Here is a 14,228-nt window from a genome sequence, read left to right as displayed (position 1 = left end):
CCCTTTTCTCCAAGGCTGTCAGTGTCTTAGCTATTTGTGGGAACTCTTTATATGTCTTAAGATTCTTAGCCTTTGGTCCATGATAAGGGTTGTTAAGTACTTTACTAATTTGTTGATCCCACACAGTGGTGGGATCACTTTCCATCTTTGACACTGGTTATTTGCCTCCTTGTCTTATCTCCATTGTAATAATCTCTCATATTGCCAGGGCTTTCATCCAGCTGTCTGGATTTAAAGTTTATAACTTCCATTCGAGATGATGGTGATACTCCAGTCTGTTTCGGGAGACAGTTCTCCACGGAGCTCTTGCGTTACCTGCACACCTTGCATGAGACGCACGGACAGCTTTGCTTCTCGTCTAGCTCTTCAAGGATGTGTTAACAGCAAACTGCCTTGGAAGTCAGAGACTGTCTGCTTCTGGAGGGGAGGTGGGGTTTTACTATTCTGTATATAGTAGACCCTTGGTATTTGTGGGTATATGGCTCCAAGGAGACCCTTGTTGAAGGGGAAAAAAAGAATCTTCAAATGCTCAGGATGCAGAGTTCAATGCTGTACTGCAGATGCTTGATTCATTGTTTCCCCAATGCCACCCAGCTGCCTCTAAAAACATGCTACTTTTCAACAAATCTCACATTTTCACTTTATTACTTTGATTAAGTACATTCACATTTACCTTGCATTTTGGGCACCATTTATTTTGTTGGATGCATATTTTCACAAAATTAAGGGCAGAGAAACACTCAGCAGGTCACACAGTGATTTAAACACATTGGGGCATGATACAGATAAATGACTGAGAGCTTCTCTGCACAACTGAGCTGCATAACACATGTGCAGGAATTTAAATGGTTGTGTTTGAAATTTCTTTTGATTTTTAAATTTCTTCTTTTTTAAAATCCTTTGGTGGTGGTTTGGATTTAAGGATTTAAACTTGCTAGGTAGGTGCTCTAGCACTTGAATCTTTTTTTTGTGGCACTAGAGTTTGAACTCAGGGCCTCACACTTGCTAGGCAGGTGCTTTACCACTTGAGTCACTCCACCAGCCCTTTTTTGAGTTGGTTATTTTCAAGATAAGGTCTCTTGAACTATTTGCTCAAGCTGGTTTTGAACCACAATCCTCCTGATCTTTGTCTCCTGAGTAGCTAGGATTGCAGGCCTGAACCACAAGCACCTGACCATTCACATCGTAAAATTTTCTGTTTTAAAAAAAAAAATTATTCTTTGCTGTTGCTCAGAATCACATGTAATACGTCCATGAATAAGGTGGGCTTATTGCAATACTGATGATATTTCTCTCTGGAGCAAGATCAGACAGGTTTGCTTGAGGCACATTGTAAAAGACTTGAGTTCTCAAAGCATGGAAATCCTCAGCTGTGATGGAAAACCCATTGCATAAGTAGCATCCACTGGGGTCAAGGTTTGCATTGTCCCCAAGGCACTTGAAGGGCAGGAAGATTCAATGGAAACACGAAGCCCAAGCTGCTAGCTGTGTGGTAAGTGATGATGTTCTTTGTATCTGATCCGGGGGTTTTGTGTCTTCTGTCAGCATTCATAAAACTGTGCAGGACAACTTGTTAACTTGCAAAAAGAGTGAAATCTCAGCAAGTTTCTGATAATTTGGTAGCTGGGCTACCTGAGGTTTTGATTGAGCCAAAGGTCACCCACATATGAAGCAGCAAAACCGGGTCTGGAACTGGGCCTCTTGCTTCACATCCCATGCTAACATGGCCTTTCTCTTCACTATTACATCACTTTCTGGCTGCTGTATCTTTGCGCCTTCCCCGCACATTTTCAACATAGGAGTGCAGTGAATCTTCTGCTTTGGGCCAGTGGCTTGCAAACTTTAGTGTGTCTCAGAATCACCTGGAGAGATTATTAAATATTCAGACTTATTGGCTGAGTGTGGTGGTACATGCCTGTAATCCTAGCACTGGAGAGGCTTAGGCAAGGAGGATACCAAGTTCAAGGCCAGCCTGGACATAACAAGAACCTGTCTCAAAAAACAAACCAAAACCAAAACCAAAAATTCAGGTTTGTTAAAAATGAGGCTCACCCATACAGACATGATTCAGAAGCCCTGGAGTGGAGCTGAGGAATTAGCATTTTAAACACCTTCCCCTCCTTGTCCCTTCTGTCCCACAAAGTCTAAGGACCACGTGCAGAAGTCTAAGGGTCTCTGAGAGTTGAGAGCAGAGTGGTTTAATCAAAGCTGGCTTGAGACCATGAGTCTGGCCTGGCGGTTAGCGCAGGCCATTGTTCTTAAAATGGTAGGACTAGGACTATGGGGGAGGCAGAGGGAGGAATGAAGGGGCACTGGAATGCAGCTGAGTGACAGTCCTCGTGTCTCCAGCTTCAGAGTACCCTGCACCTTATGTCCAACTCACTTGAGATGTCACCTCTTGGCTTAAAAATTTTACATCATTAAAAATAAAAATCAAATCAAATCAATCAAATCAATCAGCCTTTCTGATTGATTCTCACCAGCTCTGCAGTCTCTGCACTATGGATTCTCCTTTGCCATAATGGTCAGACCTCATGGTGCATGGACAGACCGCCTGGGCTCAAATTCTAGCTCTGCCCCTTACAAAACTAGGCATAAGCAGGTGGCCCTCAGTTTCCCAGTCAGCAAAATGGGAATAAAGACACTCTATAGCTTAGGGGAGCAGTGACGATTTCAACAGGTTTGTGTGTGACACATAACTAACAGAGTCAGGAGGCTAGTCGAGGCTCAACATATCAGGCCTGTGTTTACAGGATCCTTCTTTGTTACTGGATGTCCTGCCATCTGTCAGGACATCTGTCCCTGCACCACTTACTGAGGCAGGCTTATCCCTGTTACACTGGGCCCCCTCCTCCAATGTGCCCTCCCTGTTCCCCCAGACCTGGCTCCTTTGCTCAGAGTCCCCTCCTTTCTGAGCTCCTGCAGCCCTCTGTCCCTCTGTGCCCTTCCTCTGACCCTGGCCTGTTCTGGCTCTTGTCAGGAGCCTGGAGTGGTGGCCTCTGACTCTTCTGTGAGCTTCCTTAATTAATGATGGATAATTGCCTGTGGGCAAGCAGCAGGGATCCACAGTGCCTGCCTGCCTGCTGGTCTTGGCTTAGCAGGAAACCAGGTGTGGGCCCTCAGGCTGCCCATGTCTCTGCACCCTCCTATAGTCCCAACTGGAAACCTACAGAGTTGGGTTGAAGCACTAGGCTGAAGCAAAATCTTACAGAAGCTGGGTGTGTGAAAGCAGTAAAGCTGCCTTCTTTGGGTTGGGAGTTTGTGTACGTGTGAGCGAGTGAGAGCATGTGAGTGGGCACACATAGATATGCATGTGTGTAAGAAGTGTGAAAAGGTGTGTGGATAAGTGTGTCAGCATGTGACTGGGAGTGTGTGAACATGTGTGAGCACGTGTGTGTGGGTGGGTGTGAGTGTGGGGGGTCTATAGAAGGTCTGCTTAGCTCCCATTGCTCCCTTAGGGCTCTGCGGTTGAGAAGTGGAAATTTTTACCTCTGGGCTTGGAGGTTTCTACTCTTCAGTCCTACAGTGTAAGAGTCTTGTCTAATTCATGTTTTTTTTTTATTTTTGTGTTACTGGGGTTTGAACTCAGGGCCTCATGCTTGCTAGGCAGGCGCTCTACCACTTGAGCCACTCCCCCCTGTTGTCTAATTCATCTTGATTGGTTTATAGATGGGTTTAATCTTTCTTTTTCCGTTCCCTTTCCCTTTTTCATTTTTTTATTTTCGGTAGTACTGGGGTTTGAACTCAGGGCCTCACACTTGCTACACAGGCACTCTACTACTTGAGCCATTCTGCCAGCGCTTTTTTGTGTTGAGTGTTTTCAAGACAGTCTTGTGAACTATTTTGTTGGCTTCGAACTGCAATCCTCCTGATCTCTCTGCCTGCTGAGTAGCTAGGATTACAGGCATGAGCTACCAGCACCCTGCTTGCTTTTTTGTTTCTTGAGAAAGGGCCTTGCTATGTATCCTAGGCTTGAACTCTTGATCCTCCTGCCATAGCCTCCCAGGTGCTGGGACTACAGGCCTCTGCCACCACATCTGGTTTGATATGTTTTTGAATGGTCAAGGGAAGGATAAGAACAAGGACAGGCATGGAAGGCAGGGAAGGTTCAGGACTGTCAAGTCCCCCTTCCTCCCCGGCTCAAAGCCGGCCTTTTTGTACCCCAGGTAGAGGCCTCCTTGTGGGAGGGGGTGTATTTGTGTGTGCGTTCCAGGAGCTGAGCTGTGTGAGTCCTGAGATAGGTCAGGGATCTTTGATGGAGGTTCTCATTGCCTAATCCTAGAGGAAACCTGCAGAGGAAGCTCCTCCCTAGCTCTAATGCATCCACCAGGGTGGGGTGGGGTGTGTGTGGGGGATCTGGGTATGACTGAGCCAGGGCAAGGCAGAAGAGGATTGCTGGGAATGTGGCTCCATGTCTGACTTCCTTCCCGGTGCTGGTCTGGGTGGTCCCTTGGGCTGCTACTTGGGGTGGCCTGGGGCTGGTGTCATGGAGGTCCTGCCTGCAATGGATGTGAGGTACCCAATTGAGCCCATGAGATTTTGACTTGTGTGGATGTTCTGCTGAGGCAGGCTAGAAGTAGGAAAAGTTTGGGGCTCATGTAAGTTGCCCAAGGGTGACCCGGACCACCCTCACCTGGTCAGGAACTGCCCATGCTCCTCCCTACTTGTTCATTATTGGGTGGGAATCTCAACCACCCTCACCTGGGCAGGAACCACCCATGCCCCTTCCAATCATTGATCAATGTCTGGGAAGCTCCCTTTTCTCCCCTTCCCATAGGTTATCGTAGGTTTTAAAAGTACCTGAAGAGGAAAAAACACGGGCTCTTGGCTTGAGGCTTCTACCTGGGCCTCACCATGCTTCCCTTTGTAGTTCCCTTTCCTAACTTTTAATAAACTCCCTTTACACCCACGTGACCTGCCAGGGATTCTTTCTGGTGGGATATGAAGAATTTGGAATTCTTCGGATCACAGACTACACCAGCGCTGTTAACACTGTGGGTATGTGTCTTTTTTTTTTTTATTTTTATTTTTTTATTATTCATATGTGCATACAATGCTTGGGTCATTTCTCCCCCCGCCCCCACCCCCTCCCTTACCAGTGGGTATGTGTCTTTGGGTAGGTGTGTGTGTGTTTCCCTCCAATGGAATGTCTACTGGTCAAAGTTTCCCTTCGATACCAGTTTCTGTCATGGAGTTGGTCATCAGCTGCCCTTTCTTTGGGCAAAAGCATCTCCCTCAGCCCCCAGATCTGGGTGTTCTTGATGTTTCCAGCTCCTGGAGGTCAGATTCCTGCCTGATGAATGTTTATCCTGCAGCTGGCTTCAGTCAGGAAGCACCAGGAAGTGCTGGGGATCTGTATTCTGTCTCCAGAGCCTCTGAAGCTCTTTTCAGCTGCTCTTGGGAATGTCCCTTCTCCCCTGCTCCCCTCTGCCCAGGCCTCCCCCAAGCCTACAAGGTACGACTTGCCAGTTTGAAGCCAGTACAGATGGATTTCCCTCCCCTGAGTCCTTGCACAGGACACCCCATCAGAACTGAGAAGATGCAAACACACCTCTCAGCCCAATTTCAGAGGTCATACATAAACATTGTTGCCTGATTGAAAATTTGGAAAATGCAATCCTGATCAAAGTTATCTTCCTGCTTCCTACCTGACCATGGGCTCCATGTGTGCAGGGCCTCTCCTCTTCTTCTGTGGGCATCAACACTGGCAGAGACAGCACCCAGTCAGTCCTTGGGAAGTGGAACCTAATTCTGCCAAGACTCCTTCCAAAGCAGATCCAGGAGGACCCAGAAACCATGGAGGTTTGTCTCTTTCCCTTGTGTCCCATGTGACTCTGTTGCTTGACCTGGTGGCCTTGCCCTAAAGGTATCCGCTGGAGCAGGTCACTGCTCTCCCAGGCCTCTGATGTCTCCCAAGAGCATGCCCCAGCACTTCTGGCCTCTTAGCACATCTCTAGCTTCCTCTCTTAGCCTCCAGAGAGCCACTGAGGAATCCCTGAATCTGTCTGCTTGAAGCTCCTTTATGGAAAAATAAAATCTGACTCTTAGTTTTTTTATTTTTTTGGTGGTACTCAGGACCTCACACTTGCTAGGCAGGTGCTCTACCACTTAGCCACTCCACCAGCCCAAAATCTGGGCTGTGTGCTCAGAGCCCTGTGTGCTCTGGCTCAGCCTCCTCTGGCTCACCTCCTGCCCTCTATTATGACTCACTACCCCCTTCCTCAACCTCCTGGCCTGTGGTCTGTGGAGTATTTCTCCCCCTCCGCTAGGCTTCTACCTCCACTCTGGTCTGTCTGCAAGCTTCCTTCCCAGAATCCTAAGGCACGTTACCCCATTCAGGGCTCTGTCATCCCTGGATTACCTCCTCAGAGAGGCCTTCCCTAACCTTCCTCAATGGCCTCATCTCTTCCTTGCTCTGCTGCTCCTCCTTGGCACCCCCATGGGAACAAGAGTCCAGTAGGGCAGGGAGATTTGACGGTCCTGTTCTAGAATCCCTGAGTCTAAAAGATGCCCAGCACATAGAGGGTGATTCATAATTGTTTGTTAAGTTAATTTTAAAACAAGGACTTCACTCCTTTCTTCCTCTGTTCAAGCAAATGACAATTAAACATTACCAGTGCTAGAGTCAGTCCTGGGGCTAGATACAACCTGAGCTCCAGCTCCACTCTGGGAGACAACTTGGGGAGACAGAGGTGGGATGTCTGTTAGGATGAGTCCAGCTGGCTGCGGGAGGTGGGGAAGGAATTTTGTTTCAGCCTGAGGGGCTCAGGGTGGACATTTCAGAGGAGGTAATGCTTGAGGTGAGTGGAACTGAGAGGAACTGACTATGCTGCCATCCAGGTGAGGGAGGAGGCAAATGAGCAGGGAGAATGCTCCAGGCATGGTCCCTTCTGGAGGGCGGGGGTGCTGCTGCCCTCATCCCCTGGGGCTCTGGGCACAGTAGCTGCTCACTGGAGGCATACTGAGGCACCCCTGCTTTAGTGGAAGTTGATGGAAGCTCCTGGACAAGACCAGAAACTTCCTTGGGGTAAGAGCCCCGAAATGTCCACCTTGAGATTTACAGGATCAGATAAGTTTTCTTAGAGTCTTTGTCCCCAGAGAGGCATCGTGGCCGCACCCCTCCTCCCACATCCCGATCCTGGTGGGAGCGAAGATAGCTCATCAGAGAGGGAGAAGAGGACCACTCAGGCACCTCTCCAGGGCTCCAAGCAATCAGGGCAGTCCTGGGACATTCTTCTTTCTGTCCGGGGTCTGACACTGTGACTGTGTCTCAGTCCAAGTGGCATGGTCCTTGGCTTTGCAGAGGTACAAATGAGGCCCAAATAGAGCAGGGCATGGCACAGGGAGGGACACTCCTGGCTAAGGCCAGCTGGGCCCCTCCCTCTGCAGAGAGGGGCCTGAATCTTCTCACGTCCACTCCATTCAGCCTTGTCTTCCCAAGGTGTAAAATGTGGCGCCTGAGGGGCAGTTGGTTGGCCTGCTCCCTTCCCCCACTCTTGGACAGGGGCCCGTTCCCCACAGAACACAACTCTCTCCCTTCCCCATGATTTACCCTGGTTCTGGTCAGGCTGGTTTTTCCTCCCCTGAGGACTAACAGAGGAAAACCAGGGGCCATCCTGACTCAGCCAGCCTGCCCTGCCCCCACTCCTGGGTTTCCACTTGCTGAAAGTGACTGAGAGGAGCCACTGCTGGCCATGGGTCCTCATGATGCTACTCACCAGGCCTGTGTATGGCCTTGAGCCGCCCACAGCATGGCCAGCTTTGCCAGATTTCAAGCCAGTGAACTGAATGTCTCCCAGTTGGGAAGAGAGTGGGGCTCCCAAGAGAAGGCCTTTGGGGCCTGAAGGTGTGAGGGTGCAGGGGTCTGACTCATCTGAGAAGCCCCAGGACTTGGCTGGCGTTTCTGGCACTCAGCAACACTCTGTGCATTGTCCCTGTCACACCAGTTTGTCATCAAGCTAGATGAGTATTTCTTGTCTGGTTCATTTAATCCCTCCACTCCCCTGCCCGCCCCCTGCAGACCCTCTTGTCTCAAATATGGATTCTTCACAGTCCCTAAACTAGTCTCCTTATCCCTGATCATGTCTACTGTCCTGATCTCACCAACTCATTTGTTACCTAAAACCCACAGTAATTTCTAAAATGTAGATTTGGAGGGCTGGAGGCATGGCTCAAGTGGTAGAGCACCTGCCTAGCAATCTAGAAGCCCTGAATTCAAACCCTAGTAACAACAACAACAACAAAATATTTACATAGCCATGTCATATCTCTGATTTTTAAAGTGATAAAGTGACTTTCTATGGTCTTCAGGACCAAGTCTGCCTCTTGGCTGAGCCCCTAGCCCCTGCTGACCCCTTTCTCCCTTCACTCCCTCTCATACTGATTACCTATAGTTCCTCAAGCCAGCCCCTGTTCTCTTTGCCGTTCTGCCTGATAAGCACCTACTGTTCTTTCAGCGTCTTGCTCAAGAGGTGAGCTATCATGCTCCCAGGCAGGAAGAAGCAGACCATATCCTCATGCTTGCTTATGTGGACAGGTCAAAGCTGAAATGCTACTGGCTCAATAGTTCTACATGTTGGCCCACACAGTGGCTATCTGCTTTAGCACTCTGGTTATTTCACAAAGTCCCCAAAGGAATGTCTCACAGGTGCCAAGGTGGCTGCTGGCTGTGAGCCCACACAGGGTATGCTCTGCCCTATACCAGCTCCAGCCCTGAGGCTCCAGATGTACCACCCTGGAGGCCTTGCTGCTGCCCACTCAGGGAACTTGTTGGAGGGGAAAGGGGGTGATGCAGGAGATGGGCAGTGGGGCGAGGGGGGGGGTTGCAGATGCTCTCAGAGCTTCTGATCTCTGGGAGCCAGAGTGGGAAGGAATCTCCCACAGGTCTAAGTCACTGAAACCTGAAGAGCCCTTCTCGTACTTGATGGTTTCAAAATTCCACTTGACAACTTTTGCCACTTTCTTTTCCCAGGTGAAACCAGCCCAAAGGGCCCAGGGTTGGGGCAGGAGGTTTCTCTTCTCTTGCCATCTTCTCTCCTTACCAAAACTTCTGTCTTCTTGGGTTAATGAGCAGAGACCTTGGAGAAGAGGGAAGCAGAGGGAAGTCTGTGGTGCATGTGGGGAGGGAAGAGGACAGTACTCTATTGACTGTGGCCAGCTCTAAATTTCAATCATGTAATGTTCCTTAAGACAGTATTTACTTTTAACTAACGAGTAATATGTAAATGTATTCTTCAAAAATTAAAATAATCCCAGCACTTGGAAGACAGAGATAGAAGGATTGAGAGACGGAGGTAGAAGGATTGAGAGTTCGAGGCTACCCTGTGTTACATAGCAAGACTACATCCCTTCCATCAGCTTCTCTTCCAAGGAAATCTCTCATTTGTGCATTTCCTTCCTTACATCCATCTTCATATGCACCTGTTGAAATGAGTCATCTTTCAAGCATATGCCAGTATGCATTTACCATATTCTAGATCACACTATCCCACTGCTTTTATTGCACCCAACGACTAGTTCTTATGTTTCTCATGTCACCATATGTTGACATTACTTACTGTTTGATTTCCACTCCTAATCCTCCCTAGTGTAGATATTATGCAGTTTGTTTAACCATCCCCCCACCAGTGGTTGTTTCTGGTTTTCCACTGTTGCAAACAATGCCTCAAAGAGCATCCTTTTTTGTCTTCCTGAATACCTTGCCAGGCGTTCTCTGGGGGTAAGTAGGAAAAGTGGGGCTGGTGGCTGTGTGAACTTTTTAAAATTGAAGACAATTTGAAATCTGCAAAGTGGTTGCTACAGCTCACCTCTCACTCAGTGGGGTATGTTTCAGGGGATTCATTACCTGCAGCTTCCCCAACAGCTGGTATGATCAGATTTTGTAATTTTGCCAGTCTACTGGGGAAAAGTCAATCCCTTATCTTCTCCTGGGTTGAGAAATAGCCTCCTGGCAGCCTTGATCGGGGAGGAGCTCTGGTTGGAAAGCCTGGTGCTGTTTATAGAAACCTCCAGGCTGTTCATCTTCCACTCCTCTCAAGGCACCTGTGCCTCCAATTCCGAGCTTCTCTGGGGTCTGCTTGTTTCTCGTGGGCTTCCTGCCTTTTACTCTAAAATTCAAAGTCCTGGCTTGCTCTCTCTTTCTCTCCTGCTGTGGTATCATTTCAGAGCTTTATGAGTTTCTGTTGACATTTCTCATGTTCTGCCTTTTTTGGGGCTGGGAGGCAGAACTGGGGTTTAAACTCAGAGCTTTATGCTTGCTCTGCAGGCCCTCTGCAGCTTGAGCCACACTTCCAGCCCCTTCTTCTTTTTTTTTTTAATTTCCTTTAGATATTCCTTAGCTGTCATGATAACAGGAATTTGGGAAGGAGCGAATGTTAATGTGGGCATTCAATCTGGTTCATTTCATCAAAGTAATATTTCTCCATAATCCTCCTGAGGACTGTTGCCCTCTGACAGACAGGAAATGCTTGTATTTACTTTGGCCTCCCAGCACCTAGCAACATGCCTGGCATGGAACCAGGGGGGCTTAAAACATGTTCAGTGAATGGAGGAGTGAGAGGGTGACAAAGAACTCTAAGTGCCCCCTGCTGATGGTCCCTGGTGTCTAGTTAAGGTGTTACTAATTTATGTGACAGGTAAATTTATAAAGTCTACCACATGTCCACCTTTCTCTCCTCCAGAAGTCTGGAGACAGAGCAGAAGTCTGTCTCTTTGTTAGCCTGAGCTTTAAGGAACTGTAACTGAATGGCCCACTGACTGACCAGATAACTGTGTATTAGAGCAGGAAGGACATGAGGGGACCTTGGTAGGTGACATTATGCCTTCCCCCAATCAGATGGCTCTTTCTCCAGACCTGGGGAGGAAGAAGCCTGGGCCTCCATCCTGTGAAAAGAAGGAAAGTGTTAGTGGTCAGAACTGTAGCTTCAGGGAGTTAAGGGTTTGTGTTTAAATCCTAGGTCCCTTACTTACTGCTATAACCTTGGCAAATGATTAACCTTTTAAGCCTCAGTTTTCCGGGCTGTAAAATGGGGAGAGTAATACTTAGCTTCACAGGATTAGTTAAAATAATGTATGCAAAGTGTTTAGCATAGTGGCCCTGAATGAGTAAGGTTGCTGACATTATTATTACTTTCGTGGTTGCTATCATTGTCATCACACCTTCCATTTACTCAGGGATGAGGACCCTCCCAGCTTCTTTCTAGTGGTCTCCATCTGCTGTTCTAGTTCCTGAAAAACCTCTCTCCTTTGGGAACTAAATGGATTTGCTAAGTGGAAGAAGCTTCTAGTGACTGTCTAGGTGGAGATGCAAAGAGCCTCTGTCTCAGAGTCAGGACTTGGAAGCTGTTCTCAGCTCTGCCTCAGTCAGCCTCACGACCTCAGGTAAGTAACTTTGCCTCTCTGGCATCTTTGGACTGGGTGAGCATTTCTTGCAATTTGTGGGTTATTAATAGGCATCACCAGACAGAGGATTCTATGACCTTGTACACTGGGGGAAATGCTAGCTAAACAAAGTTAACTAATCGTAATATAATCGTAGTAACCACATGCTGTAAATAGGCCTCCTCATCATCTGTTTTACAAATGAGGAACTGAGGTGCTCGTGGCTTCTGATATGTGCATTGCGAAACTTGGAAAGGAAGTTGGAGGGGGCAGGTTCTGCTCTTATTGGACAAGGATCTCTTTCCCACAGGAATCTTACGGTGTTGGGCTTCTTGCAGAACTGAGTTGAGGAAAACTGGGCCAGATCCTCTCTGGGATTCCTTCCAGCCAACCCTGTGTGCCCTTCTTCCGTAGCCCCCATCTCTCAGCCTGGAGACCCAGAATTCAGAAACGAGCTTCTAGGACTGGCTTCTGCCCTCCTGAAGCCAGAGAAGGACCACAGATCCCAGCCATGGCGGTCTGTTGGCTGCATGGGAGCAAAGCTAGAACACTCAGTTCCACCTCTTAGGCACAGCCTGTTCTACTGAGTTCCTGATATGCCAGAGATGCCCAAACAAAGCCACACAGCTCACAGCTAGGCATTGTTGGTGGTCAGAGAGAGGAAGCAGGGTATTCTTTCTGGCTCCAACCTGAGTCCAGCCTGGGGCTGACTGCCACTGGATTTGACCCAAGATTTTGGGGGAAGAGACCCAAAGGAGTTGTTTGGGGACTGAGAATTCCTTAGAAGGTACAGCAGAGCCTCTGTCACAGCTCAGGATCCCAGACCATGGGACTGAGTGTCAAGAGGCTAGAAGCCTGAATCTGGTACCTCTGGCTGGTACTTCTGGTAAGTCTGCCCCTCCTGGAGCCTAGTTCCTCATCTGTGAAATGGGGATAAGAATATCCTTTCCAGCGGGGCACCACTGGTGGCTCATGCCTGTAATCCTAGCTACTCAGGAGGCAGAGATCAGGAGGATCATGGTTTGACACCAGCCATGGGCAAACAGTTCCAGAGACCCTATCTTGAAAATACACAACACAAAAAGGGCTGGTGGAGTGACTCAAGTGGTAATGTGCCTGCCTAGCAAGTATGAGACCCTGAGTTCAAACCCCAGTATCATCCAAAAAAACCCCCAAAACCAAAAAACAGAAAACAAAAAAACCCAAAAAACCCTCTCCACTGGGCTGTTGTGAGGCTCCATGGAGATCTGAAAAGGCTTTGTAAACTGTTCTTGTGGCTATGGCCCTGGGGCAGAGGGCTGGGACTCTAAGTGCCTCTGCAGTTTAGGGAGCTCATAATCTTTGGGGCAGAATTGTTGGTCTTGTTCTTTGTTTTCTAAAACAAAGTCCCTTCCAGAACCCCTATCAGTCTAAGAAAACAGAGGTCCTGGCTGGGGCTCAGTGCATAGCAACTATCTGTCCAGTCACACCATTCCCCCCTCAGGGAGCAAGTCTCCTCCTCAGGGCCAGATAAGGAGTGACTCACAGACCAGACCAACCTTGGTGGCTACAACCTTTGTGAAGGCCTTGCCGCACCCTACTTTCATGGCCTCCCCAGATCAACTCTCTTGCAACTGATTCCTTGGTTTAAATAGCCTCAGGCTGGGCTTCCTGAGTAGCCTGAGGGCTGCTCCTGGTGGGTTGGGGCTGTGTGTGTGGTTTCCTGCCCTCTTCCCTGAGAAAATGGTGACTACAAGACAGTTTGCTGGACAAGTCATCATTTAGTCACAGGAAACCCAGTTGATAAATGCAGAGAAGAGCAAGGAACTGAACATCCCTTATTTTACAGGGGGAAACAGGCCTGGAGGTGGAGAGTGATTGGCCCATCTCCCTAACACCCTCTCTGGAGGCGCAGGGCTTCTGTACTGAGACTGGGAGACTGCGCTGACATTAAGACGAGAAGGAACTATGTGGGGACAATTCTGATGACAGGTGAGGCTGTTGCAGGGCCCTGCAGTGTGTGGCAGGGTGCCCAGCCAGCCTAAGAGATCAAGAAAGGTGGCCGAGTGGTTCCAGGGAATGAACACAGGACTAGGGGCTAATGTGTGGGGAAGGGCTCCTTCCTCTACTGTGGAAACGCCTCACTGTATGCAGGTGCTTTTGTGTTGTTGGCCCCAGTTCATTGATCAGTCCCCCTAAAAGTACCCAGATTCAGCAGGTATCTCCTCAGAAATGCTCAAGGATGGCAGGATTCCACCCATTTCAGTCCGTGGGTGGCAGGTGTTAAATGCCTCATGGGCAAGTTCCCTTTTCCTTCTAGGCTCAGGAGTCCTCAGGAACTGATTAAAGTAGCCAATAAACACCTCCTTGAGTGCAGCAGGCTCTGGGGCTGGAGGGGAGGGTGCTGTCCTGGTGGGGATGGGTCTCTGAGCTGGGTGGGTGCCTGGAGAAGGTCAGTCTTGAGCCCTGGATTGTGGAGCCAGTCCAGCTGCCAGAATGGCTCCCTGCAGCTGGTCCCAGGGGCCTTTGTCACTTGAGGCATTGTATGGCCACAACAGGGAGAGGCAACTTGTCTCTGGCAGCTGGGAAGCCTGCAGCTCAGAGCACCCTCATCAGGAAACTACCTTTGTCAGAGGACACTGAGGGGGCATTCAAAAAGGCTGAAGTTTCCAGTGGGGTGTAGAAATCTAATGAACGTACTTGGTGGGGGGGAGTGTTGATTATAATCACAAGGAACAGACTCATAACGTGATTTCAAAGGGGGCATTCAGAGAGAGTGGGGGCCTGTAAGAATGTAATCTCTAGTGACTGTGATTCCTGGGGCGTTTCAAACTCTGGGAGTCTTAAAGAGGGTGGGTATGAATGTCCAT

At 48.8% G+C, this 14,228-nt stretch overlaps 1 long non-coding RNA gene across 2 annotated transcripts; it reads left to right on the top strand.

The window, feature by feature from the left end:
- Positions 1-4,835: 4,835 nt before the first annotated feature.
- LOC141413727 (uncharacterized) lies at positions 4,836-13,776 on the top strand. Of its 2 annotated transcripts, XR_012438560.1 has the most exons (5): positions 4,836-4,998; positions 5,674-5,802; positions 11,173-11,379; positions 11,690-12,265; positions 13,208-13,776. It is a non-coding gene; the product is annotated as an uncharacterized lncRNA (long non-coding RNA). The 2 variants fall into 2 exon arrangements; XR_012438561.1 differs by lacking the exon at positions 11,690-12,265.
- Positions 13,777-14,228: the final 452 nt, after the last annotated feature.

Source organism: Castor canadensis, chromosome 11, assembly GCF_047511655.1.
Source record: "Castor canadensis chromosome 11, mCasCan1.hap1v2, whole genome shotgun sequence".
Taxonomy (NCBI): domain Eukaryota; kingdom Metazoa; phylum Chordata; class Mammalia; order Rodentia; family Castoridae; genus Castor; species Castor canadensis.
Note: the sequence above shows the minus strand (reverse complement) of the source record. Positions and strands in the feature narration are given on the sequence as shown.